The sequence below is a fragment of the Marmota monax genome, unplaced genomic scaffold (assembly GCF_021218885.2).
Source record: "Marmota monax isolate L192 unplaced genomic scaffold, Marmota_monax_Labrador192_F-V1.1 WCK01_AAM20220418_F8-fsc00029, whole genome shotgun sequence".
In the NCBI taxonomy this organism is placed as follows: Eukaryota; Metazoa; Chordata; class Mammalia; order Rodentia; family Sciuridae; genus Marmota; species Marmota monax.
In genome coordinates this window covers 15,098,521-15,124,432 of record NW_026693024.1, presented here as the reverse complement: position 1 = coordinate 15,124,432, position 25,912 = coordinate 15,098,521, and the positions used below count along the sequence as shown (strand labels likewise).

At 46.3% G+C, this 25,912-nt stretch overlaps 1 long non-coding RNA gene across 3 annotated transcripts; it reads right to left on the bottom strand.

Annotated features, from left to right (window-relative positions):
• Positions 1–19,294: 19,294 nt before the first annotated feature.
• On the bottom strand, positions 19,295–24,704 carry LOC124098636 (uncharacterized). 3 transcript variants are annotated; one of them, XR_006853646.1, is made up of 4 exons: positions 24,276–24,704; positions 22,298–22,407; positions 21,341–21,530; positions 19,295–19,419 (listed from the first exon to the last, which is right to left on the bottom strand). It is a non-coding gene; the product is annotated as an uncharacterized LOC124098636 (long non-coding RNA). The 3 variants fall into 3 exon arrangements; XR_006853647.1 differs by having other exon boundaries at positions 21,363–21,530; positions 24,276–24,703; XR_006853648.1 differs by having other exon boundaries at positions 21,387–21,530; positions 24,276–24,703.
• Between the last annotated feature and the right edge of the window lie 1,208 nt (positions 24,705–25,912).

Genomic DNA, 25,912 nt, shown 5'->3' with positions numbered 1-25,912 from the left:
ACAGGTTGTTAGGATTTAGCAAGAGCTCTCACCAACCACAAGTGTCTAGGGGAGAAAAATGGAAAATCCTGCCCTGGCAAGGCTCTCTGAGTCATACCAGAGCCTTCTTCCTCCTCCAGAGCGGGAGGACACACTCCTCCAGGTCTCTCTGAGAGCCTCAGGAGGAATGTAATTTTTCTTATGTTTATCTGAAGTTCTAACAGGGGGCTGCTGCCTCCCTATGCAATGGGGGGTGGGCCCTCCCTGGCAGACCCTTAGAAGACCAGATGCTGGGGCCCCAGCGCTGGGGGATGGCCAGGAACCACCTGCCAGAAGTTTCTTCTCTGTTCACAGCACCCTGCAAACTGGCTGTATGTAATCCCATGGAGCTCCCAATTTTTTTTTTGGGGGGGGGTACCAGGGATTGAACTCAGAGGCACTTGACCACTGAGCCACATCCCCAGCCCTATTTTGTATTTTATTTAGAGACAGGGTCTCACTGAGTTGCTTAGTGCTTCGCTTTTGCTGAGGCTGGCTTTGAACTTGAAACCCTCCTGCCTCAGCCTCCAGAGCTGCTGGGATCACAGGTGTGCACCACAGTGTGTTTTGTTGTTCAGTTTTTCATTCAACTTTATTCATTCCCTTGTCACTCCCTCATATTTCAAGTTACTTATTGATTGCTTACCAGGTGCCAGGAGGTATTGTATATCTGGAGCTGACTGAATTCAGTAAAAGTCTCAGTCACCATCATAGCAGTGGAGGAGTTAGAAATGAACACATTTATACTTTAAAGTTAGGAAATGATAAATGCTATGAAGAAAAACAAAGCAAAATCAGGGCAGGGTTTCCCTGCTGCTTGGGATACAGTGTAAGAAGCCAATATGGTGCCTCAGGGTTCAGGGCATAGAGGAATCTCTAAATAATTAATTAATTATCTACCTGATTGAATGGACCTGGAGTTGAGGCTCTCTGGGTCCTTCCCTGGAAGCAAGCTTGTTCAGTTCAGGGCAGACTAAGCAAGAACTCTTTGGCTTCCAAACAAGGGGTTAAGGCTGGGTGCAGAGGTGTATGCTCGTAATCCCAGTGGTTTGAGAGGCTGAGGCAGGAGGATTGTGAGTTCAAAGCCAGCTTCAGCAATTTATCAAGGCCCTAAGCAACTCAGTGAGACTCTGTCTCTTAATAAAATATAAAAAAGGGCTGGGGATTTGGCTCAGTGATTAAGCACCCCTGGGTTCAATCCCCAATACCAAAAAATAAAAAAAATAAAAAAAAGGTGGTGTTGGTGGTGGTTAAAAAAAGCCTTACTCCTTAAAACAGAAAGGGAAAAAAAAGCAAAATAATAAGTATATATAATATGAGCTTGCCTTTTAATTCTTTGCACATACATCGACAGCTTTATGAATGGTTTATGAACGGAGAGGTGGTCCTGAGGGTTCAGTTGCCCCTGTGGCCAAAGAGAGTCTTTTCCTCATGAGCCTGACCCGCTGTCTTTCCTGCGCTGGGGGCTGGGTGGGGAAGGCCATCAGAGACAGGGACTGGAGGCTCCAGTATGTCCCACACAAGCGGTGACCTACATGTTTATGTGGAGATTAGGAGTAGAATGAGTTGTCACAGAAAATATGTGCTTTGTGTGTTTTGAAGATAAGTATATTTTTTTTATTGCTTATTAGGGTTGGGCTCCCACACATCTGTCGGGCCGGTATGTCAGATCCGTTTGTCCTTTCCAGCCCAACTGCCTCAATTAATCTTTCTCTGTTCACTCTGTGCTACAGTCTGGCTCTAAGTCAGACTGCTAGGCCCTCCGGCCATGCGAAGCCGACTGAGGAAACCTTGAATTTTCAAGCTGATTCCAGGGTTTGGATCCTGTTCCAGAACATCTCCTTTGGCAAATCCAAGAACTGGACTCATCTCAGCGCACTTTTGAAATGTGGAAGTGGGGGGCTATGTCCCACTCACCCTTTCTTGCACTCTATCCTGGTGTTTCCTGACTCTCCACTGTCCCCACAAGAATTGAATAATTCCCTTTCATGATGCCCACATAAGACCTTCATACAGAGGCGGCAGCATCTGTGATTCAATATTAATTTTACCTCAACTGCTTGGTGACCCACTCACCAGAGGCCGACTTGCCCCACCAGCCATGTAGCTTTTAGAGCCCGGGGCCAGGCTCTGTTCAGGTACCTCTCTTCAGCACTCAGTATTTTTCCTGGAACACTTTTGGTGCTCCTGGTGAGATGCCATGAAGGGACTTATTCTTTAAACACGGCTATGGATTAGACATGAGGCGACCCTAAAAGCTCAAGTGTGAGATAGTCCAACAAAGTTCACAGGTGAAATGATATGGGTTTGAGAGCCTTAACCTAACCAGTGCGTTAATCCACTGGTGGGTTAACTGGGTGGAGGCAGGTAGGGTGTGCCACAGGGTGTGTGCCTTTGGAGTTTATATTCATTCCTGGTGAGCAGATCTCTCTCTCTCTCTCTCTCTCTCTCTCTCTCTCTCTCTCTCCTTCCTAGTTGCCATGTCTGGAGCTGTTTTCCTCTACCCTGCACTTCTGCCTTGATGTTTGCCTCGCCTCTAGCTCAGAGCAATGGAGTCCGTTGTCTATGGACGGAGACCTTTGAAATCGTGAGCCCCAAATAAGCTTTTCCTCCTCTGGGTTGTTCTTGCCAGGTTTTTGGTCACAGTAACGAAAAGCTGACTCAAACAAGCACTAAATAAAATACTTAATGATTTTTAATCCGATCTCATCTGACTCATATGGTTCTGTTAAGACAAGCAGGATCCAACCCCCATGTCTAAGAAAATCCAAACGATGGTAAATTTAGTATCAAGAAAAAAAAAAGCTGTTATTGATGGTGTTTTTCCCTAAAGAGTGAGTTTTAATAGCATCATTCGGTTTTAATAGCAGAATCTTTGGAAACCTGAGTGTCCCCTGATTGTAAATTTGAGAAGTATTATCTTCAAGAAAATGTGTTCCAAAGTAAATAGTATTCTGACCTTCAAAATAATAATAAAAACAATGCTGACATCTGTGGTTCATGTTGTTACTAACACGGGACTATCATAACCATCTTATTATTTGATCCTAAAAGGAATAGTCAGAGATAATTATTACAATTACAGTCATTTAAAAAGTAAGGGAAGTGAATGAATTAGATCGTTCCAACCCACATATCTAGCAGTTAGAGGACTGGGGGAATGAACCAGGCCTGCCTTCAAAAACCCCACATGCTGTTGTCAAGGACAGAGAGAGGTGAGGGGTGGCACTGATGGGGGACATGGAGATGTCTTGGGGTCACCCTCCCAAGCGGGTGACCTTTAGAGCATTTCAATAGTCCTCATGAGGCCGTCAGAGGATCTATAGGCCGGCGATGGCCGGTGGAGAGCAAGGCTGGGCCAGGAGGTGGGGATTTCATGTCCTCCTAGATCTTGCCTTCGGTGTAATTCAATCTATACTTGTCACCCCATGTCCTTGCAGATATATGGCCTCTGATGGGCCCCAGTGATAAGCCCCAGGCCAGGGAAGGGGAGGAATCAGGCCAGCCGCCTACACCCTCCCAAGGCTGGCTGGCTCTTCTGCCTTCAGCTGCCTGTGGCTGTTTATTCCACTTCCCTCCGTGAAGATTTTTCAGTGACTAGAACCAGGCTCATCTCCCCAATGAGCTCAAGCTAAGAATAAACTGAACAGTCATTGAAAACAGCTGCCGTAGGATGCTAACAGCCCCAGGCCCATCGTACCCCCGCCCTGACTGGGGGGGGGGGCAGATGCATCTCAGGTCTCAGATTTACCTGCCCACCTAACGGCCCCATCCCCCAGGGGGGGTCACTCTCGGCATTGCTCAATCAGGTGTCTTATGATTTCTGCAGCCAAAGGATGGCGAGGTGCACGGAATGAGGTAGAGTCTATAAATAGGCTCCCATCAGTTCAGGTCGAGTCTTGACACCGGTGAGTTATGCAACGACTCCTGGTTTGGAGGCTTCTTGGATTTCAGACTTGTGGGTAAGAATAATGGGCTCTTCTCCTCTTTGTGCCACTGCCAGCTCATTTTTTTTTTTCTTATTACTCAACTGGACTTGACAATGGCCAGCACTGGAGCCTTTAGAAAGACCTTCTGCGATGTCATCATCCCCTGGAGGCCTCTGGACGAGAGCAGGCCTGGTGCGTGGGCCTGAAGAGTTACCTTTAAATATTAACCGTAAAGTGGGTGTATGGAAGCTTGGCACTTTCCAAACCATGGCTGAAGTGTTTTAGACTTGAGAGGGCTAGAGGGAATCCCTGTGTGAGGCTGTTACAGAGTGACTGTCCATTCTCAGTAAGCGACAGCCGAGGGACAGGAGAGTGCAGTATTGGCTTTGTGCTTGCAAGTATCTCTTTTTTTTTTTTTTTTTTGGCTACCAGGGATTGAACTCAGGGGCACTCAACCACTGAGCCATATCCCCAGCCCTATTTTGTATTTTATTTAGACACAGGGCCTCACTTGAGTTGCTTAGTGCCTTGCTTTTGCTGAAGCTGGTTTTGAACTCGTGATCCTCTGGCCTCAGCCTCCTGAGCCACTGGGATCACGTGCTAGGCAAGCGGGGGCCCTGGGTGGGGATGCACCACCATGCCCAGCTCCTGGAAATAGTTGTTTTAGCAGGTGACAGAGGGCTGGGATTATAAAACTGAGGTTTGGGGTCTGAATGAAAAGTCACTGCAAGTTGTTGAGGCAGAGTGACAGGAGGAAGCTGGTGCCGGGGGGTGCAAACACACTGCTCCCTGCTGAATAGACCAGCCTTGCCCACACTGGGAGCTCAGCTCTGTCTGTCCTTTTCCCAGCTGCCCTTCCTGGTCTCCTTCCTGGGGAACATCCCCACTCATCTTTTAGGACCCAGTGCAAATATCACCTGCTTTACAGGAGCTTCCCCTGCCCTCCCTAGGGAGCATCAACTGCTCTCTGCTCTGTGGCCCACAAGCCTTTGAAGGCCCCTGACAGCATTTTCCCTCATTCCAAGGTCTCCCAAGACCGGTAGGAAGCTGTTTTGTTTTTGCTTTTTGGTGCTGAGACTGGAACCCAGGGCCTCATCCATGCCAGTGTGAGCTCTACACCCCAAGTTTCCTGTCCCTTCCCCCGCCCCCTGCCTTTTTGGACTGACATCTGGCCCAATGCTTGGACCACCAGAACACTAGCAAGGCTGGGGTGAAGCTCCATGGTAGAGCACCTGCTAGTGTGTGCAAGGTTCTGAGTTTGATCCCCAACACCACCAAAATGGGAAAAAAAAATACTAACTAATGTAATTATTAGTTAAAAAACACTTATCTGTCTTCTACCGTTTATTAATATTTTCTGAGTACATAAATAAATTTTTATATTTATTTTTTAGTTATACACAACACTTTTTATTTTTGTCTATTTATTTTTATGTGCTGCTGAGAACCGAACCCAGGGCCCCGCACATGCTAGGCGAGCCCTCTACCCCTGAGCCACAACCCCAGCCCCAGCACCCTGCTTTTTAATTCTTATTTTTGTGCTGCTGGTTATCGAATCCAAGGCTTTGCACATACCAGCCAAGTGCTGTGTCACTGAGCGAGACCAAAGGCCCTCCATTAGAATTGGTCAAATCTGTATCATTGGAATGATAAATTTTAGTTGGACCAAGTTTGGAACACAGGAGTTACCACTATCCCCCAGTAAACCATGGACCTATTTGAAAATATGACTCATTAAAATGTTGAGATAGAAGTTGTGAGGTTTTGTAGTGAGTGGAATTGTATCCCCCCCCCAAAAGAGATGTCCAAGTTCTCACCTCTGGTACCTGTGAATGTGGCCTTGTTTGGAAAAAGGGTCTTTGCGGATGTAACTGAGGTAAGGATCCTAAGATGAGATCACCCTGGATTGGGTGGGCCCTAAATCCAATGAAAGAAGTCCTTATAATACACCAAAAAGAAGACACAGAGACATGAAGGGAGAAAAGCACGGGTAAACAGAGGAGGAGTTTAGAGAGATACAGCTGCGAGCCTCAAACACCGACAATTGCTGAGAGCCACCAAAAGTTAGAAGAGAGGCGTGGAGTGGATTCTTCATCAAAAGCTCCAGGAGGAACCAACTGTGCTGTCACCTTGATTCTGGACTCAGTAGCCTCTGGAACTGTGAGAAGAAATGCCAAGTTCATGGTAATTTGTATGGAACAATAGGAAATCAATACAGATGACACGATGGTTTCAAACATCGGCATTTCATGACCAATGGAGATGTTGATAAAAATGTAGCATGAAGGTTAGGAGTTCAGGGCTGAAATTCAACAGCTCGGGTATGGTCCCAACTCTGCGTCAGCTTCCTCATCTGCAAAACGAGGTGAAGTAATATTAGTACCTACCTGCTATAGGCTGCAGGTTGTGTCCCCCCAGAACTCATAAATTGAAATCCTAACCCCTGATATGATGGTATTAGGTGGCAGAGTGTTTGATAGCTGCTTAGGTCCCAAGGGCAGAGTCCTTTTGAGTTGGGTTCATGCCTTTTTAAAAGAGACCTCACCTGGGTGTGGTTTTGAGGCCTGTAATCCCAGTGGTTCGGGAGGGTGAGATAGGAGGATTGAGGGTTCAAAGACAGCTCCAGTGAAAGCGAGGCTCTAAACAACTCAGTGAGACCTTGTCTCTAGATAAAATACAAAATAGGGCTGGAGATGTGACTCAGTGGTTGAGTATCCCTGAGTTCAATCTTCAGTAGCGAAAAAAAAAAAAAAAAAAAGCCCTCATACTGAATCTGGTGGCACATACTTGTAATCCTAGCAACCCAGGAGGCTGAGGCAGGAGGATTGCAGGTTCCAGGCCTGGTGGGCAACTTAGCAAGACCGTCTCCAAATAAAAAATAAAAAGGACTGGGGATGCAGCTCAGTGGTAGAGCACCCCTGGGATCAATTCCCAGTTCAGGGTGGGGAGCCCTGAGGGGACTTGCTTGCCCCTTCCACCATTGAAGACATGGCCACAGGAGCCATCAAAGAAGCAGAAAGCCACGGCCAACACCAAATCTACTGGTGCCTCCATCTGGGACTTCCCAGTCTCCAGAACTATGAGCAATGCATTTCTGTTGTTTATGAACACTTCAGTCTATCCTAATTTGTTAGAGCAGCATACAGACTAACATGGCAACCTTATAAAGGAGACCCAGGAGAGTTCCATTACCCCTTCCACCTGAGGTTATGGCAAGACATGAACCAGATACTGAATCTGCCACTTAATTTTGGATTTAAAATCTTCAGAATTTAATGAAAAAAAATTTGTGGCTTAATCCACCCAGTCTAGGATATTTTTGTTATACAGTAGCCTGCAAGATCTAAGATACTACCATGTAAGTGTCAGGGGCAGGGAGGTGGTGAAGATGGTAGATACAAAGTATACACTGTGTACAATTAGTATACACAGAGGAGACACTCAATAACATTATTAGTCAATTTTTGTTAGATGGAGACAGGAGAAGAGTTTACTGGCCTGCAGATGTTACCAGGACCACCAGGGTATTTGTCTTTGAAAGTGGTATGCAAGCTAAGCATAGTGTACATGCCTATTATATCAACGAGTCAGGAGGCTGAGCCAGGAGGATAGCAAGTTTGAGGCCTGTCTCAGCAACTTAGCAAGAACCTGTCTGAAAGATAGAAAGGTAGATAGACAGAGCAAGCAAGCTGGGGATGCGGCTCAATGGTAAAGTGTTTGCTGACCATGCATAAGGCCCTTGGTTCAATACCTGGTACCAAAACAGAACCAAAAATCAAAAAAACCAAAAATCAAAACAACAACCAACCCACCAACCAAACCAAAAAACCAAAAAGAAAGAAAATGATATTTAACACTTAAGCTGTTCAGAATTCAGAGAAGCTTGCCTTTCTTTTTAGTTCCTCGGGTGTGTAAAACCTGCTTCCTTTGTGCCATGTATTTGGTATGAATTTGCAGGCATCATTAAGCTATTAGAATAATTTAATTTTAGAGCTCATCAGTCATCAAGTACCATTATTATTATTATTATTATTATTTTTTAAATGGTGCTGGGGATTGAACCTGGGCTGTGTACATGGGTCTATCACTGAGCCACACCCTTGCCTAAGGATGATATTTTCAACATTGGACACTTGGAGCCTTCTGGCACCTTAAATCTACTAATGGGAATCCTCAAACTCTTTTCAATATTCGACAGAAATCTAATGGAAACTGTACACCATTTATCTGTGGGAAGAAGACGGGGGTCACTGAAATGGGAAGTTTTTGTTTTTTTTGTTCTTAGTGGTATGATATTTCCTATGTGTGATAACATTGGTTATCTCACAGAAATATGTAGTTTATTTCAGAAAAAAATTTATAAAACAAAGGGAACACAGGTAAATTAATAAAAGAGTCTTTCCAAAGCGTTCCAACCATTTAATGTTTGGATGTTTGGTCATGGTCTTTTTAGGAGCAAATAGAGGTCCAGAGGGGTTCAATAAATTGTCTACGGTCAGTTATTTAGAGCCAAAATCATTATACAGATTTTGACTCTTAACCCAGAACTTTTTCCCCAACAAACCTCCTCTGAGGATTCTCAGGTGTTTGGTCACTGTTACTATTCACACATGTGTTTAGGTGACTGGCCAGCCCCTGCCACTTTGTCCTCAGAGTTCACAGCCAGGTGGGGACATGCTCATAAGACTCCTTGGGCAGCAAGTCACAGAAGCCCGGCTCCAGGGGGAGGTGGGTCTGTGGCGTCGATCTCAAGGGCCTCATGTTCCCCCCTTTGGGGCACCAGAACCAGCTACTCCCTGCCAGGAGCCTCCTCTCTTCCTCGCCACTTGACTCTTTATGTTTCAGCCTTTTTCTTTCCTCTCTCTTTCCCCAAAATTGACTTCTTCTAGCTCCCGAGTCCACAAGGGGAAATACACAGCTGATGTCTGCTCCAAGGCCACTGCAGAGCAGGGGAACATTTTATGATGGACGTGAGTCAGTCAGCTCTCCAGCACTGTGACAATATACCTGAGAGAATCAGTTTACAAGGGGGAAGAGTTTCTCCTGGCTCCTGGTTTCAGAGCTTGCAGCCCATGGTTGGTTGGCCCCTTTGCTCTGGGACCTGTGGTGGCATCGTGCATCATGGTGGGGAGCCCATGTCGGAGCAAAGCTGTTCACCTCATGGCGGCCCCTAAGGGAAGAGAGGAAGGGCGGGCTCCCAATATTCCCTTCAAGCACCCCTGCAGTGACTTATGCTCCTCCCACCAGGCCCCACGTCCTAGAGAGCCCCCCACTTCCTGTAGTATCACAGGCTGGTGGCCAGGCATTTAACACACCGGCCTTTGGAAGACACTTGCAAAAAGTAGCAGGAGATAGACACATGGAGGGCCATTTATAGACCCAGAGAGGAGCATTAAACTTTTGCACTGAGACCTGAAATATGAGTCAGGGAAGATGAAGGTCACCAGCAAGGACAGAGAGGGCCTTTCAGGGGTGGCTTTTCTGGAATTCCAGAGGAACAAGAGGGCTGGACCGAGATGCACATAGGGTGAGTGGGCCTGAGGCTGGAGGGGTGGATGGGGGCCTGGATCACTAGGGCCTATGGGCCATTTTTTATGGTACTAGGGATAGAACCCAGGAGCTTGTGCGAGCTGGTCAAGCGCTACACCACTGAACCACACCCTCCAGTCCCCTATTTGGGAAAGGATATCACTAAGTTGCCCAGCCTGGCTTCAAACTTGGGATCCTCCTGCCTCAGCCTCCAGAGTAGCTGTGATTACGGGTGAATGCCATTGTGCCATTGGGAACGACGCGGATCTTTTAGAAGAGATAAGGGAGAAATCGGTCAAAAATTTCAACGTCTCAAGTCTGTCTAGTTCCTTGAAAGCTCTTATTGTCCGTGTTTGGCAACGTCTGTGCAAAAATATGAAAACTGAACTGCTCTGGGAGGAGTAAGGAGCTGATCATGGGGGAGGGCAGGGGTCCTTGGTTCTCCATAAAGACATCGGAAGGGAGAGCCCGTGGCCTTTATCTCCACTTTTATTTCTTCAAATCAGGGCTAATGGATCACTGTGTCATTTTGGTGGAAGAATTCAAATTTGGATTCTGAAACTAGGTTTCAGAATATTATAATGGGCTGGGGATGTGGCTGGGTGGCAGAGCAGCTACCTAGCATGTGCCAGGCCCTGGGTTCAATCTCTAGCACCACCACCACCCGCAACAACCACCAAAAAGGAGACGATTTTAATGACATTTAAATGAATGACGTCATTCTTTCTGAACCAAAGGTTAAAGAACCAAAGAAAGAGTCATATAAACACTTCTTCCTCTTTCCCCTGTATGTGTAACTAATTAACACAAACTTGGTGGCTTTAAACAACAGAAAATCATTTCCTCACCGTTCTGGAAGCCAGAAGGGCAAAATCAAGGTGTCATGGGACCGTGCTCCCTGAAGGGTTCTTTCTCACCTCATCCAGATTTTGGTGACTGTGAGTGTTCCCTGGCTTGTGGCTACGTCACTCCAGTCTCTGCCTCCACCTTCGCCTGTCCTTCTCCGCCTACATGGTCTCTTCTCCGGTTTCTTACAAGGACACTTGTTTTCTGTATTCAGAGTTCAGCCAGATGACCCCGGATGATCTCATCTTCAACCCAGTTACATGTGGCGAAGATGCTTTTCCCAAGGTCACGTTCACACATGATTATTCGATGTGGGCCTATCTTTAAGAGGGACACCTTATAACCCACCACGGTGTGTAAGACACTAACCCTGCACTTTCCAGGGTCTTCTCTGGTCATGTAGTAAGAGCAAGGAGATGTGACCGTGTTCTGGGTGTGGGTGATGGATGTCAAGGGGTCTGCATTCAGAAGCAGGGAGATGGCTGTTTGGAAGGAATTGGCTTTCTCTCAACAGCATTTGACGGAGGTGCTATATAGTTTGGACCTTAAATGTCTCCCAAACTGAATGTGTTAAAGTCTGAGTGTTAGGGTCTGTAAACAAGTCAAGATGGTGCCTGGCATTTTGCCGGAGGGAGTGGTTTGTGAGGTGGCGCCAGCGAGCCATTAAGTGTGGAGATTCCTTATTGGTTGACTGCTGTATCTAGTTTATGTTAATTAAGATAAGCTGTGTGGAATGTATATATACCCCTCCGGTCCTACAGTAAACGGCTCCCACTCCTGCTGTATCAATGTACACAAGTTGATCGTCACCCCCCCCCCACTGTTAGTTTGCTGCAGCCGGACTGCGGCAGCTGAGCTGCTATTGGGAGATTATGGGAACTTTCAGAGGTGGGGCCTAGTGGGAGGGGGTCCCTAGGTCATTAGAGCATGGGGCCCTGGTCTCCTCTTCCTTCTTTTTGCATCCTGGCCATGAAGTGAGTGGATTTTTACTTCACAATGAGCTCTCCACCATAATGTTCAGCCTTACCCCAGGTCCCAAGGCACCAGGGCCAATTCATCATGCACTGAAACCTCTGAAAATGTCTTTATAAACCTTTTGTCTTTGTAAGTTTATTATCTCAGGATGGCAAGTTCAAAGCCTTAGTAACTTAGCCAGACCCTGTCTCAACATAAAAAATAAAAAGGGCTGGGGATGTGGTTCAGTGGTTAAGCACCCCTGGGTTCAATCCTGATACCAAAAAAGAAAAAAAAAAAAAAGAGACAAGGCAAGTTCAAGTTCTGTAGGGCAACCCCAGCACCACCACCACCACCAAGAAAAAAAAAAAAGTAGTGCAGAGGATGAAGCTCAGTGGTAGAGAGCTTAGAGCTTGCGTAGTGTTATGGTTTAGATACGAGGTGTCTCCCTAAAGCTCACGTGTGAGTCAAGGCAAAAGGGTTTAGAGGTGAAATGATTGGGTTATGAGAGTTTACCCTCATCAGTGTGTTAATCCACTGACAGGGATTAACTGGGTGGTAACTGTGGGCAGAGAGGTGGTGGCGGGAGGAGGTGGCCACTGGGCATCTTTGGGTTTATATTTTGTCCTTTTGAGCAGAGCTCTCTCTCTCTCTTCCCGGTGCCATGTCTCCAGCTGCCTTCCCTGGCCACATGCTTCTGCCAGGATGTTCTGCCTCACATCAGAAGGAATGGAGGGGATCATCTATGGACTGAACCCTCGGACACCGTGAGCCCCAAATTAACTTTTCCTCCTTAAAATTGTTCTTGTCAAGTCTTTTGGTCCCAGCAGTGAAAAAGTTGACTGATATACTCAGGGCCCCTGGGTTTGATCCTCTTCAGAGAGAGAGAGAGAGAAAGAGAGAGAGTTAGTTCTATGAAATCCTTTCAGATATTTTTGTTTATGTCAGCATATTTAAAATATATTTCTCTAATAAATGAGATCAGAACATAACATTCCACTTTGTGATAATATTGTGACTTCTCGAGATGCCAAGAACATACTTGTATGTTAAATTTATAGCTCCTATTCCCATATTAATCTCTGGTTTCTGTTTCACCTAACAGCTGTATATACCAATAATTTTTAAACCAATCTCTTACATGTTACACATTAAGTTTTTTTCAAACTTTTGCTGCTTTTAAAGCAAGCTGCAGAGCTGGGCGCTGTGGCACGCTCCTGTAATCCCAGCTACTCAGAAGGCTAAGGCGGGAGGATCACAAGTTTGAGGCCAGAATGGGCAACTTAAGGAGAGCCTTTCTCCAAATAAGGAAAAGGGCTGTGGATGTAGCTTGGACTGAGCCTGTCCCTGGGAGGCTGTTCAGGTCCTGGCCCCTTCCTGTCTGTCTTGTTCAGCTTCCTGGCTGCCAGGAACTGAGCAGCCTTCCTCCACCACCACCCCTCCACCATGGTGCCCTGAGCAATGGAATCAGCTGCTCATGGACTGAACTCTGAAACCGTGAGCTCAGATAAAACATTTTCTCCTCTGAGCTGTTCTTGTCAGGTATTTTGGACACAGCATTGAAAAGTTGACTAACGCAGAGCCGGACCAGAGAGTAGTATGGCCAAAGTGTTAATATTTGGGGCTGATCTGGGGCTCAGAAGGGGAATAAGGAGGAGGAGAGGTGGTATACTGTGTACCCATGGCTTCTCCTAACAGGAGTTCTCTTTATTGCCTCATTGCTGGCTGTTTTGTTTCTTTTGCCTGTTGGGCTCATCTATAAGTTGCATAATGTGATTGGACCAGCCAGTCATAGGCTAGAGTCCCTTGCTGTGGAGTAAACCTTGCTGGTGACCAGCCTTTGAACATTTGCCTTTATAAGCTCCAGTCGGCATGGTTGACCCTCCTGGGTACCATGTTGCCAAGCACATTAACTTAGTTTTGATGTTGAGGATTGAATCCAGGGCCTCTCATGTGTCAAGCGCATGCCCTACAGGTGAGCTATGCCCACAGCCCCCAAGCACGTTAAGTTTTGTGTGGGGAACTTCTGGAGTCGCTAGGATGTGGCAGACACGCAGACACTTGGAAGTGTGGGGAGATTTCTGATGGGTTCTCTGAATTCCCTGCCCAGGACAGGAAAGCAGTTAGGAAGAACTGAAAAAATCCACCCAACTGGTGGCCCGGATCTGAAACAGGGTGTAGTCATGGGAATGGAGGATAGGAAGGGGATAATAAAAATGATCGCAAACGTTTATTGAGTGGTTTTGATGTGCCGGGCCGTTCGCAGCGCTTGACATGTAGAGTTAAACCAAGTGATAAATCAATACCCCATAAAACACAATTGGCCATTGGCAATTATCCCCGTCCTCTTTCTGCTCCTGTGCTCACGAGGGAGCTGAATAAAATTCTGTTCTTTTCGGGAGGAAGGTCCTTTGTGATCCACAGTCCTGAGGTCTACCTTTGTCCTTGTCCCTCCCTTTTCCTGGCCTTTCCCTTACCACTTCTCCCCAACTGTTAAAATCAGGTTTCCTGCTACCCCATCGGCTGCATCCACACTGGGTCACCCCACCTCCATCCTGTCCCTTCCTCACCCAGGGAACAGGAGAGAGGCAGAGAGGGCACCAAGCACCTTTATCTTCTCTTTTGTGCTTTTTATGATAACACAGGCCCACGGAAAGTACTGTTTTTGATTAACCTTGTCACAGCCTAGCCCCCCTCCCCCCCTTTTTTTGGAGACTGGGTCTCACAGTGTTGCTCAGGCTGGCCCTGAACTTCTGGTCTTGAGCAAGTCTCCTGCCTCAGTCTCCTGCCTCAGTCTCTTGAGTAGCTGGGACCGCAGGGCACCTTTGAGCCCAGCCCATCTCACACGTGACACTGATGAACTTTCTGGATCCTACTTCTGTGAGCTTATGGAGGGATTGTAGAGTCTTTATTCACTTATCCTTATAGCAATACCCGAGATAGAACCTCGGTCTCTCCCCACTTTATAGATGAGTGAAGAGAAGCAAAGAGATGATAGGAATGAGATCAAGCTTTCTCAGCAAATAGGGGCACGGCTGGTGTTCTAGCTGGATGGGCCACTTCTAGAGCTCCACCACAGAGGCACAGGTCGTCTCTGACACACCGATTACCCTGGTAATCTTTGGACCTCTGCTTCTCTCCTTGCCATCACACTTATTTGTTTATTTTTGGTGCTGGGGATGGAACTCAGGGGGCCTCTACCACTGAGGTACACCCCCAACCCTTTCATTTTTATGTCGAGACAGGATCTCACTAAGTTGTGGAGGCTGGCCTTGAACTTGCGACCCTCCTGCCTTAGCCTCCCTGATCTCAGGCTCATCACATTTTTTTTTTCTTTTAAGCCAAGGAATGGTGCCTATTTCTCAGCCCACTTTTATTTTCTCCCATTCTATTCCCACGTCTCTTGTTCTATTTCCTTTTCCTTGGCGGCCTAGATTGGATGCTCCATCATGTCTACCATTCCCGGTATTAGTTTTCCGGCTGGAGGTTTACAGACCCTCACGACGTCTCAATCACTGCGTACTGTTATCTCTCTGATGCTCCCTTCTTTCAGTCATCTCACGTTTTTACAGTGAATTCATTGAACAGAGAGCACCCTCCGGACGGAGCAGGGGCGAGACACCGGGAGGAGATGGTGAATTCCGCTGTGCGTGTGCGCAGGAGGCCTTCAGAGAACAACGTGCTCGTGTTTTGGAATCGCGTGTTGAAGTGTTCCAGGGTGAAGTGTCACCATGTCTGTGGTTTACTTTAAAGTGGTTGAATAAAGAGGAAATTACAGATGAAGAGAATCTGAAAAATGTAAAGAGCCGTGGAATCTCAGTTGGGGAAACGGAGGCTCATTGTAGTGCTCTTTCTGCTTTTTTAATATCTGAAAGGCTTCCAAACGAAAAGCAGAAATTTAAAGGAGCCTTCTTCTCGCGCACATAAATGGACAATTTCTGCCACTTGTCACACAGAGAAGATAAAGCTCAAAATAAATATCGTGAAATGAAACGGTCTTTACCTTCCAGCTAGGTATTGTCGCCTGATCAAAGCCCCATACCTATTCGTTTTGCAAATAAAGGGGATTAGTAAGTATTAGGAAGATGTTAAAGAAATCAAACCCCAGCCCAGCAATCGCTCCCTGAATGATTAAAAGAGAACAGAAGAGGAAATAACTCTGTTTAGTGTCTTTGTGCCTCTTACACCCCCAAGGGCATTCACAGGACAGCGGGTGGAGTACTGTCCCCCTCCCCGTCAGTCCCACTGCTCAGGGCTACTCTGTTTTGGCACTCAAAGGCACACACATATTCATCAGGGTTGGATGCAGGAATCAGAAGCCATTCTAGGGAGTTCTAGCATTGGGAACTTAATGCAGGAGTTAGATATAAAGTTGTGAGGTTGTGAAGCAGTGGAAGCCAGGACACCACTGGACCTTAGGCAAGATGTGTGTGTGTGTGTGAGTGTGTGTGAGTGTGTGTTGCGCATGCTGAAAGAGCACGGCACCGCTGAGCTACATCCCCAGCCTGGACTTTCGGGCTCCGGGTCACACTTGGAATTCAGCTGGAAGGAACCACTACCTGAGTTTCCATGTCCACCCTGCCTCACAGCAGCAAGCTGATGTCCAGATGGTGGGAAGTGCTACAAACCCTGGATATGAGTTTGCTTGTCCACTGTCCAGGCTCCCGAAGAAGACGGCCTCCGCTTCCCTCCACCTTTCCCATGTCACACGAGGGCATCTCACTGGCAGAGCTTTCAGAACACCCCCAATCCTGTTGTGAGGATCTGAGAAATGCAACTTAGTATTCTAGTCTCTCTCATATGGATGCTGGTGGGGGCCGGGGCGGACACAAGGAGTTGGGGACAGACGTTCAGTGCAAACAACACATAAGGTGGGGGTCAAGAGTTACCTTGTATTCATGGTCCCAGGAAACTGTGCCTGGTGGTGTGCACCTGAAATCCCAGTTACATGGGAGGCTGAGGCAGGAGGATCACAAGTTCAAGGTCAGCCTGGACAACTTAGTGTAATCCTGTCTCAAAAGAAAAAATAAAAAGTGTTGGCGATGTGGTGAAATACTTGCCTAGCGTGCGCCAAGTCCTGGGTTCTATCCCCAATATTGTGGAAAAAAAAATCATGGCTTCCCCCATGTTAGCCAGATCCTCAGTGCTGCCAGGTCATCTGAGGTCACAATCATACCCTACATCTGCCCTCTCAAAAATCTCTTCATATTAGCCTCATTAGACTGTGCATGTTTGGAGCACTTTTTTTTTTTAAGCCAATGTTATTTTATTTTATTTTTGTTATGCTTTGAGCGTTCAATCCCTTTATCTAAATTCAGCCATCAAAATTTGGGGACATTGAATAATAAAGTCTAACACCACTACTTTACTACCAACAGCTAACACACAGAATGCATACTCCGTACGTTTAACCCATGACTGTATTTTCCCGCAGGGCTTGATTTACAAATAAATTCAGAAAAAAAATTCCATGGAAAGCGTCCATTTTTTTTGTAGTACATGGGAATGAACACATCTTCCTCTTTATCTATACAGAAAAAAAGCCGTAAGTTTGATGCAGTCTACTGCAAACAGTTGACCTAAATTTGGGGCCAATAGAATCATGACAGAAATAAAGACAGAGGACTAGAAAGATAGTTCTGCAGAAAGTACTTCTAATACGATGCTTGTTTGCCCCTGGAAGAGATTTAACACAACTATGCCTTAAAACTCTCTCTCTCTCTCTCTCTCTCTCTCTCTTTATAGCCCTGGGGATTGAACCATTGAACCCAGGGGTGTTCTAACACTGAGGTACATGCCCATCCTTTTTAAACTTTGAGATAGATTCTCACTAAGTTGCCCAGGCTGGCCTTGAACTTGCAATCTTTCTACCTCAATCTCTCAAGTGGCTGGGATTACAGGTGTGTACCACCATGCCTGGCTAAAACTCAGTTTGAATAATCTCAATTTCTTCATTCCCTAGCTTCCTTCTTTTTTCCTTTGTCTTTGGCTATGTGCTATAAGGGAGTTGCTATGATTTAGAGAATGGCCCATGGCGAGATGCGGAGGTTGTGGATCTAAGAGGTGGGTCCTAGTGGGAGGTCTTCTAATCATTCAGGATGTGCCCTCATGGGGGATTGTGGAACCCCAGTCTCCTCCTCTTTTTCTCTCCTGTGCTCTGGCTACAAGGTGAACAGCTTGTTCCACCCTGCGCTCCCCGTGGTGTGCTGCCTTGCCACCGGCCAATCCGTCATGGACTGAAACCTCCAGAACTCTGAGAGCTGGAAACAAACCTTTTCTCTTATCATGTTGTTTTATCTCAGGTATTTATTACAGTAACAAAAAGCAAAGTAACATAGGAGTGTTTTTTTTTTAATACTTTTTAAACATTATCAATGGACCTTTATTTTATTTATTTATATATGGTTCTGTGAATTGAAACCAGTGCCTCACACATGCTAGGCAAGCGCTCTACCACTGAGCCACAACCCCAGCCTTATTTATTTATTAATTTTTAAATTTTTGAGACAGGGTCTCATTGTGACTATGTCACCCGGGCTGGCCTCAGATTCACGATTCTTCTGCCTTGGCCTCTGGAGTAGCTGGGACTGCAGGCCTGGTCACAGCATTTGACTTTTGTGCATGAGAATGCTGGGGGTGGAATCCAGGGCCTCGCTCATGCCAGGGGAGCTCTCTACCTCTGAGCTGCAGCCCCAGCCCAGGGGTGGATTTTCTGAGAATTCTCTGAACTGAGCTAAGTCCCCACCTCCCTCCCTTCTTGCTGGGCCGCAGCCCGCCAACTGGTAGTGGAGGAAAGTCAAACAGACAGTGATTGAAGTGCCCATCCACTCCTCATCGACTCTATCCAAGGTTTTCCTTCACTCATCAGTGGCAGGATATAAAATGAGGGTCAGTTATTCCATTTTGTGAGAACGCGTTCTTTCCTCTTTATGCTTGTTAACCTTGAGGATTATATGGTAATGTTGCCGAGTCACATCTTTGATGTTTCTTTCTCCGATATCTAATCCCTGTACTTAAGACTAATAACAATAAGAAAAATTCCTTCGGCTCTCGATGATCCTTCTGCTGTAAGTGCACTTGGCTATGGGACTGCCCGCTTGACTCCGTGAGAGTCTGCCTGTCACTGCTGTCATGCCAAGCGCCAGAAATAGAAAACAAAATAATTGAGGTAAAGAACATTATCATTACCTATTAGAGTTAATGGAGAGAAGGCCGAGGAACTGGCAGATAGCACACCTTGAAAATCTAAGCCCGGGGAAGGAAATGGTAGTTTCTGGAAATGAGGCTCGGGGAACGGATGGAAGTGGCTGGAACGCGTCCCCCTCTGTGATCCGGAGATAGCTTACTTATGAAATTAAAGTGCCAGGAAGCAACAACCCTAAAATGTAACTAATGTCAGATAAGATGTAATCTAGGAAATTGTAATGCGCCCATCATGATGTAATGCCGTAATGGCCCTGGCTTTCAGGGCTGATAAGGAATATGGAAAAAGATGCCCGAGTCACAGAATGACAGTCTCCAGCTTCTGCGGCAGTGACCTGACCCGGGCTTCTGTACTCTTTTTTTTTTTTCCTTAATTATTTTTTAGTTATAGCTGGACACAGTACCTTTATTTTATTTATTTTTATGTGAGGCTAGAACCCAGGGGTTGTCCTTTAGCCCAGGTTATGGGTCAGTGTTCTCCGTGGGTGTGATGCTCAGAGGATTGCCTTGGGGCCCTGTAGCCCTCTTCAGAGACTTGTCAGAAAGTTAGCGTACCAGGGAGATGAGCAAAGAGCTCCCCTCAGCCTGGCCGCCATTCATCTGGGCCCTTCTCATTAACTTTCTCCCTCCAGTCAGTCCCATGTCGACAAGAAATGGAGCCATTTATTCAGGCCACAAGCATTTATTGAGCTCCTGTTATGTACCAGACTCTGTCGGTAGTTAAAGAGAAATCCCCTCTGTGCTGGGAGAGCTTATAGCCTAGGATGCATGAACTTGGATTTCTGAGAAGCGTCAAAAGACAAAACTGCAACAAGTTTGATTTAAGGATCTTCATTGGCTTTATTTTTGATTCCAGAATTGGGCGACACTTCATTCCATGGAACAGGGTGGGTGTTCTGATGAGCTGAGCCCAGGGGTTGGCTTTGTAGACAACAGCGGGCTAAAGAAAGCAGAAACAACCCACAGATTGTCCATTTTGTAGTCATTTTCTTCCTGAAGGTTAAAGCAGAGGGGACCTCCCTGTCTCGTTGGCTAGATATGGCTTGTTTGGGAATCTAACTCTTATCTCTCTCCCGATTTCTTGGAAGGTCAGATAAACAACTCAGTTTGGACTTGGTCATGTAGAACTCCAGCATATTGTCTCCATGTTGGTTCGGCCTGTTGGGCCTAATGGCGAGCTCAGTCCTAAACAATAGCCTTCTCCAAATTTTATTTAATAAAAGTTAAGAGTCAGTGTCCATTAATGGGGAGTGTTAGGGAAAACAGAATAATTCAAAATTATTTTTACCAAGTCTGGGGATGTAGCTAGCTCAGTGGTAGAGTGCTAACCTAGCATATGTGAGGTGCTGGGTTTGATCTCCAGAACTGGAAAAGAATATTGTCACCACCAACCTCCTATGAGAATAATCATACATGTATTAAATTCATTCTGTGCTTGTTATTCTCATCGACGGTGCTTGTAAAACTATATCTATTTCTACAAAATTTCAACAAAATTTCTTTGTGATGCTAAGGATTGAACTCATGGGCACCCTACCATTGAGCCACATTCCTAGCCCTTTATTATTATTATTATTATTTAAAATTTGAGACAATGTATTGTTAAATTATCCATGCTGGCCTTGAACTTGGGAATCCTCCTGCTTGTCTGAAAATAAAAAAGGACGGGGAATGTAGTTCACTTACAAGCACTCCTGGGTTCGATCCCCAGTATAAAAACAAAACAAAAAATCTAAAAAAAACCCCAAACCTCCCCCAAAACAACAACAAGCAAACAAACACAGAACAACAAAGTAAAACAAAAAAACTAACATTTTCGCCTGGTTTCTGTAATCTCTTTAGGGGTCTCTCATGACACACATGTTTGGAAATAAAGATGTAGTTCCTGTATCTTATGTGTCTTTTCAGTGGCATGTGATTCATGCTGACTTAATGCCTGAGCACAGATTTTATTTACCCACTGTGCTGGGGCATCAGGGATGGACCCAGGGAGGGCTGGGTGAATAATGTGATGGTACTGAAATGACACCTGTTCCCAAAGTTGGGCAGCCCAACTGTACTGCAGGAATCGAGACGGCTCCTACATACCGAGGATTCTGACCACCTTTCCTTCATTTGGTCCTCCTGTGTATTGATACATATTTATATAATGCATGTATATTCAATCAGTATTTGTTGAACCGAATTATGTAAATGTGTGCTCACTCATGATATAAAAATGATACCGCCAAGCTAGCAGCCACCCATCACTCGGTCCATCTTATGTGCACCCCTCCTAAAGAATACCAAGGTGGGGTATCTGTCTATTGCTGGGGAAAAATATTTACATGCAGAGAACTTCATGTGTTTCGACACAGTGCAGGAGGTGTCCTCAGAAAGGTGTTTTGAAAAAGTGCAATGTCATCTGCCCTTGACCTTGTTCTGGGATCCCCAGAAAGCAGGGGAAATGTGACCTCGTGAATGCTGCTGGTGGCTCCTCCCTCAGGAAACAGGAGACACACTCCTCCCCTTTCCTCCCCGACTTTTCCTCTCCTTTCGTCTCTTCATCTCCTCTTCCTCTTTCTTTTTTCCTTCTCATTTAAACACCTATCTCCTTGCCTTTTATAAAATAAGAACTTATTTGAGTTGCTGGTCAAGTTCAAGGGCAAACGTGTAGTCCTGTTGACAGGAGATGGCCATCTGATGATAACTGCCTCTCACCGCTCCCCCTAATATGTGGAATGAACGCTGGAGTAATGCAGGGGCTGAGGGAAAACGTCCCCTGCCCCTCTGTGACCCCTCTGGAGGGTCACGGGAACTAAGTAGACAGATGCACAGCAGAAAAGACACACAAATGTATCAAGTGGACTGGGGAGGATTACAGGAGCGTCATCGCCGACCAACCCTCTGCAGTCGATGCATACACACCCTTCTTCATAGGCTCAGTGTGGAGGGTGGTAAATGATTAGCAGGGAGAATGAATGGACCTGGAGAATGAATTGACTTGTAACAGGTTCTCTCCGGTGGGTCCAGTCTTCAGGCCGATAAGGGCATATCACTCCTTTCCTGTGCCTGCAGGACACAAAGGATGGACAGAGGAGGTGGGCAGTGGGTCAGAGAGACCTTGATTCCAAGACTCTCCGCTCTGCATGTCACAGCACCTTTCATGAGTTCCGACAGTATACACCTAACTTTCCCCTGAACTTCTGGGAAGATTCTGTTTCTTTCAACCCATCCAGGCTGCTAAGTAAAGGAAGCCTTGATAGCTTTATTCTAGAAATTGTGAGCTACTTAAGAAGAAAAGAGTAGCTCAAGGGGCAAATCCTGGGGCAGACGCCCAGGAAAGGGGTAGGCCTACGATTTAAACGGGTTTTGCTCTTTCTCTCTGACATTCCCCCCTCCTCCCCCCCCCCTTTTTTTTTTAAGAAAGCTGCTGGGTGCTGTGATGCATCTGTCACCCCAGCCACCTGGAAGGGCTGGGGCAGGAGAATTCCAACTCTGAGGGCAGTCTAGGGAGACTCTGTTTCAAAATATAAAATCAATAGAACTGGGAGTGCAGCTCAGCGGTTGAGCGCATGCGCCAGGCCCTGGGGTTCCCTCCCCAGTACCTAAACAAAGACAGATGCATGTCTTCGGACAGATTTAAGTTACTTTTCACTTATCTTGAGACGCTGCATGGGTATTTCTCCTAATCAGGATTAGATTTTAGTAGCGGGGTACTTGTTACAAATGTGGATGCTCCCCATGTCCCCCACCCCACCCCCGTCCAGCTGCTGGGGCTTTTGAGAGGCAGAATAAATACAAATGTATGAGATAGGACGTCTTGGTCAATAAAGGACCTCAGGTTTTCTGGAACCTCAAGGGCTAGAGGCAGATGTCAGTGCATTTCTGCTGCAGGGAGCCCCATGGTCCCTGGGAAGGGCAGGCTCCCTCTGTTGGGTCCCAGCACCTGAAAAGGAAAAGCAGAGGGGGGTGTGGGGGGCGTGGGGTGGAGGGTGGGTTGGGGTGGGTGATGGGGGGGGTAGGAGCTGGAGGCTAGGTTTACACTGCAACGAACCTTCCAATGAGACTCTTCCTGGTGGGCAGCTGAGCCTGTGAGATGAAGTGTCCGTTTAAAACTAAACCAAACAGGGGGCTGGGGTTGTGGCTCAGTGGTAGAGTGCTTGCCTGGCATGTGTGAGGCACTGGATTTGATTCTCAGCACCACATATAAATAAATAAAAATAAATTTCTACTGACAACTAAAAGAAATATGTTTAAAAAAAAAAGAACATTTCTGCTCTTCTGTGTGTGTCTAAAATGATCTGGAGCCCAGAGACTTCATGGTTTTATAGACTGCGAGCCAGACTGAGCATGGTGACACATGTCTATAATCTGGGAGGCTGAGGCAGGAGGATTACAAATTGGAGGCCAGATTGGGCCATTTAGTGAGACACTGTCTCAAAAAAATAAAAAGAAATGGGGATATAAGCCAGTGGTAAAGCACTCCTGGGTTCAATACCCACTACAAAAATAAACAAATAAATAAGAAGTAGAAGAAGAAAATTGCATTATTGTGCATGAGGCCATCACATGAATGAAAATGAGCACCCTGAAGGTTTATGTCTCCTCTGTGGTAAAGCAGAGGGCCGGAGGTGTAGTCAGTGAAGGTCCTTTGGTTATGCATACAAAGTCTCCCAGGTAACTGCCACCTGTTCTCTTCTTCCTATGACAAGATCTTCCCAGGCAGAAAGGGGGCTGTAGGATGTAAAAGCCTCTGCAGGTATCTTCTGGTTGCTACTACAGATAGACACAAATTTCTTTTTCTACAAAGGAGCAGTTTTCCAGAGCTATTCCTGTGTCTGCCAGAGGTCTGCAGTTTTTCTCAATGACCAGCTTGAAATACGCTAGGAGCTGGGAGTGAAGCTCAGTGGTGGGGTAGCTAGCGTGGCCTAGCGTGGCCGAGGCCCTAGGTCCCACCCCAACACTACAAAATTTGGGAATGGAGGGATGAGTCATGTCCTGGTGTAACCAGTGAGTTTGCACCTCGGTGCGTGCAGAGCTGGTAGGTACTGCCGGGTGAGGGGTGAGGAGCACACTGTCGAGGTCAGACATCCCGTGTGCCCAAAGTGGCAGGTGGGAACACCTCTGGGTGGAGAAGTGGGTATTTTCATGAGCAGTTTGCTCTAGGTCACCTAAAAAGAGCATCAGAGTGACTCAGGGATTTTGGCTGGCGGTTCTGGCGGGCCTGATCTGAAACATACACAAAACCAGCTTTGGAGGAGTGTTAAGTCATCCAAGGGGCACAGTGCTCATCCGCCACCCTGCAAGCCCAGGCGTACCTGCCTAGTGGTTAACAACAGGATACAAAAGCAGGAAACTAGTTTCTGTGTATTGTTGCAGTTTTATGTTTCTTATAGCTGATATTGTGTAAAACTGAAGTAATGCATATACTGTACTTAGGGACCAAATAAATGATATCTGTATATTTGTTTAAAAAAAAGAAAAAGAAAAAGAAAAACCAGACATTTTGGTTATGAGAATGATGATCAAAGTAATAATAATTCTCATTTGACAAATGCTCACCATGGATCTTGTACTCTACTTTGGGTTAACTCACTGGTAAGGCATTTCTTATTTGTGGATGAGGACGTTGAAGGGCAGGGAGGTTGGCTCCATTGCTCAAGGTCATGCAGATAGGAAGTGTTGGAACCAGGGTTTGAACCCATTGGTCTGATTCTGGAGCCACACTGTCAGCTGTCCTGCAGCCCAGGGTCCAGTGGCACCCGGGGACTAACACTCACTGGGACACAAGTCAGATCTCAGTGGTCATCTTACCTTCAGTCCTTGCTTGCTTCCAAGTAGACAGCCGGCTCTTAATAAATGTTTGTTGGCTTAATCCATTGCTCAGGGGGACTGCTCTCCTGCTGGGGGCAAATGCAGTTGGGCCTGAGAGAGAAGATGATTTGGAGCAAACACCCAACGCCAGCACACACTGGAGGTTCCTAAGGGAAGAAGAAAACTGAATCACTGCGTGGTCTGGGCCCCATTAGGGCTTTCTCTTCCAGCGAGGAAACCATCCGAAATCAAATTAAGACCAGAAACGACCCGATGAACACAGATCCCAGCGAAGGAAACTGGATTTCCCAGAGGGTGTGTTTTGGCCCCGCGGTGCCCGCCCAGTGAGCCAGCCTCGTCGGTGGGAGCTGGTGCCGGCGGCTGGGTGTTTGTGTTGCCCCGCGCTCTGCTCTGGTCACCGCTCGGGAACACCCCTGTCCTGCCCTCGGGCTCCTGAGATCCCAGGGGAACTCCTGGCTTTCGGTTTGTTAGTCCTGACGGCACCCCCGCCCGGTTGCCACACTCTTCTCCCATTACAGTTCCCATGTCCACAGTTGGTTTTATGAGGATCAGCAGTCCTGCTCCTCAGGACAGAGGGTGGCTTGTCACCCCATCCTGCTTTAAAGGTGCTTCTTTTCAGTGAGTGGGTGCTGATTAGCTTTCACGGGGAGTTACCTCTCTGGCCCTTCGTTCTTACCTTTTCCAAAAGCTCAAAGGGCTGCTCTTTCTGTGAGACCATGGCTCTGGAAATAACTTAGGGTGAATGCCTCCTCTCTCCAAATATATATAGGGCTGGGGGCGGGGGGCGGCAGGGAAGCTCCATGGTACAGCACATGCTTAGCATGCATGAGCCCCGGCTTCAATTCCTAGCAACACACATGGGCGCTCTCTCATTAAATATATATATATTTGTATAAAGTATTTTATATAATTTATATTTTATATATTATGTATATTATATATATTATGTATATTATATATATATTTGGTACTGGGGATTGAACCCAGGGGCACTCTACCACTGAGCTACATGTCCAGCCCTTTTTTAAAATTTTGTTTTGAAATGACATTTCACTAAGTTACCAAAACGGTCCTCAAGTTTTCCACCCTCCTGCCTCAGCCTCCCAAGCACTGGTATTACAGGCATGTATGCCCGGCTATATGTATATTTAATAATAAAACTTTTTATTTTGAGATCATTATAGATTCACATGCAGTTGTAAGAAATAATACAGAGGACTTAGTAAATATGATTTCATTCCTATTTTGTTTTGTCTTGGAATATAGTTTGGAAATAAAGTGATGATTAATTAAATAAAAGAAACAATACAGAGATCCCTGTACTTACTGCCTAGTTTCTCCCAGTGGTAACACCTTGCAAAACTATTGAATAGCATCATAACCAGGAGAGACATTGATGGTGAAGATGGAGAATGTTGGTACCATCTCAAGAATCCCCTATTGCCCTTATTTAGAGTCACACCTGTTTCCTCTTGAACCCCAGCAACCATGAACACGTTCTCCATTTTCATAATTCTGTGATTTCAAGAATGGTGGTGCATGCCTGTAATCCCAGCGGCTCAGTAGACTAAGGCAGGAGGATTGTGAGCTCAAAACTAGCCTCAGCAACTTAGGGA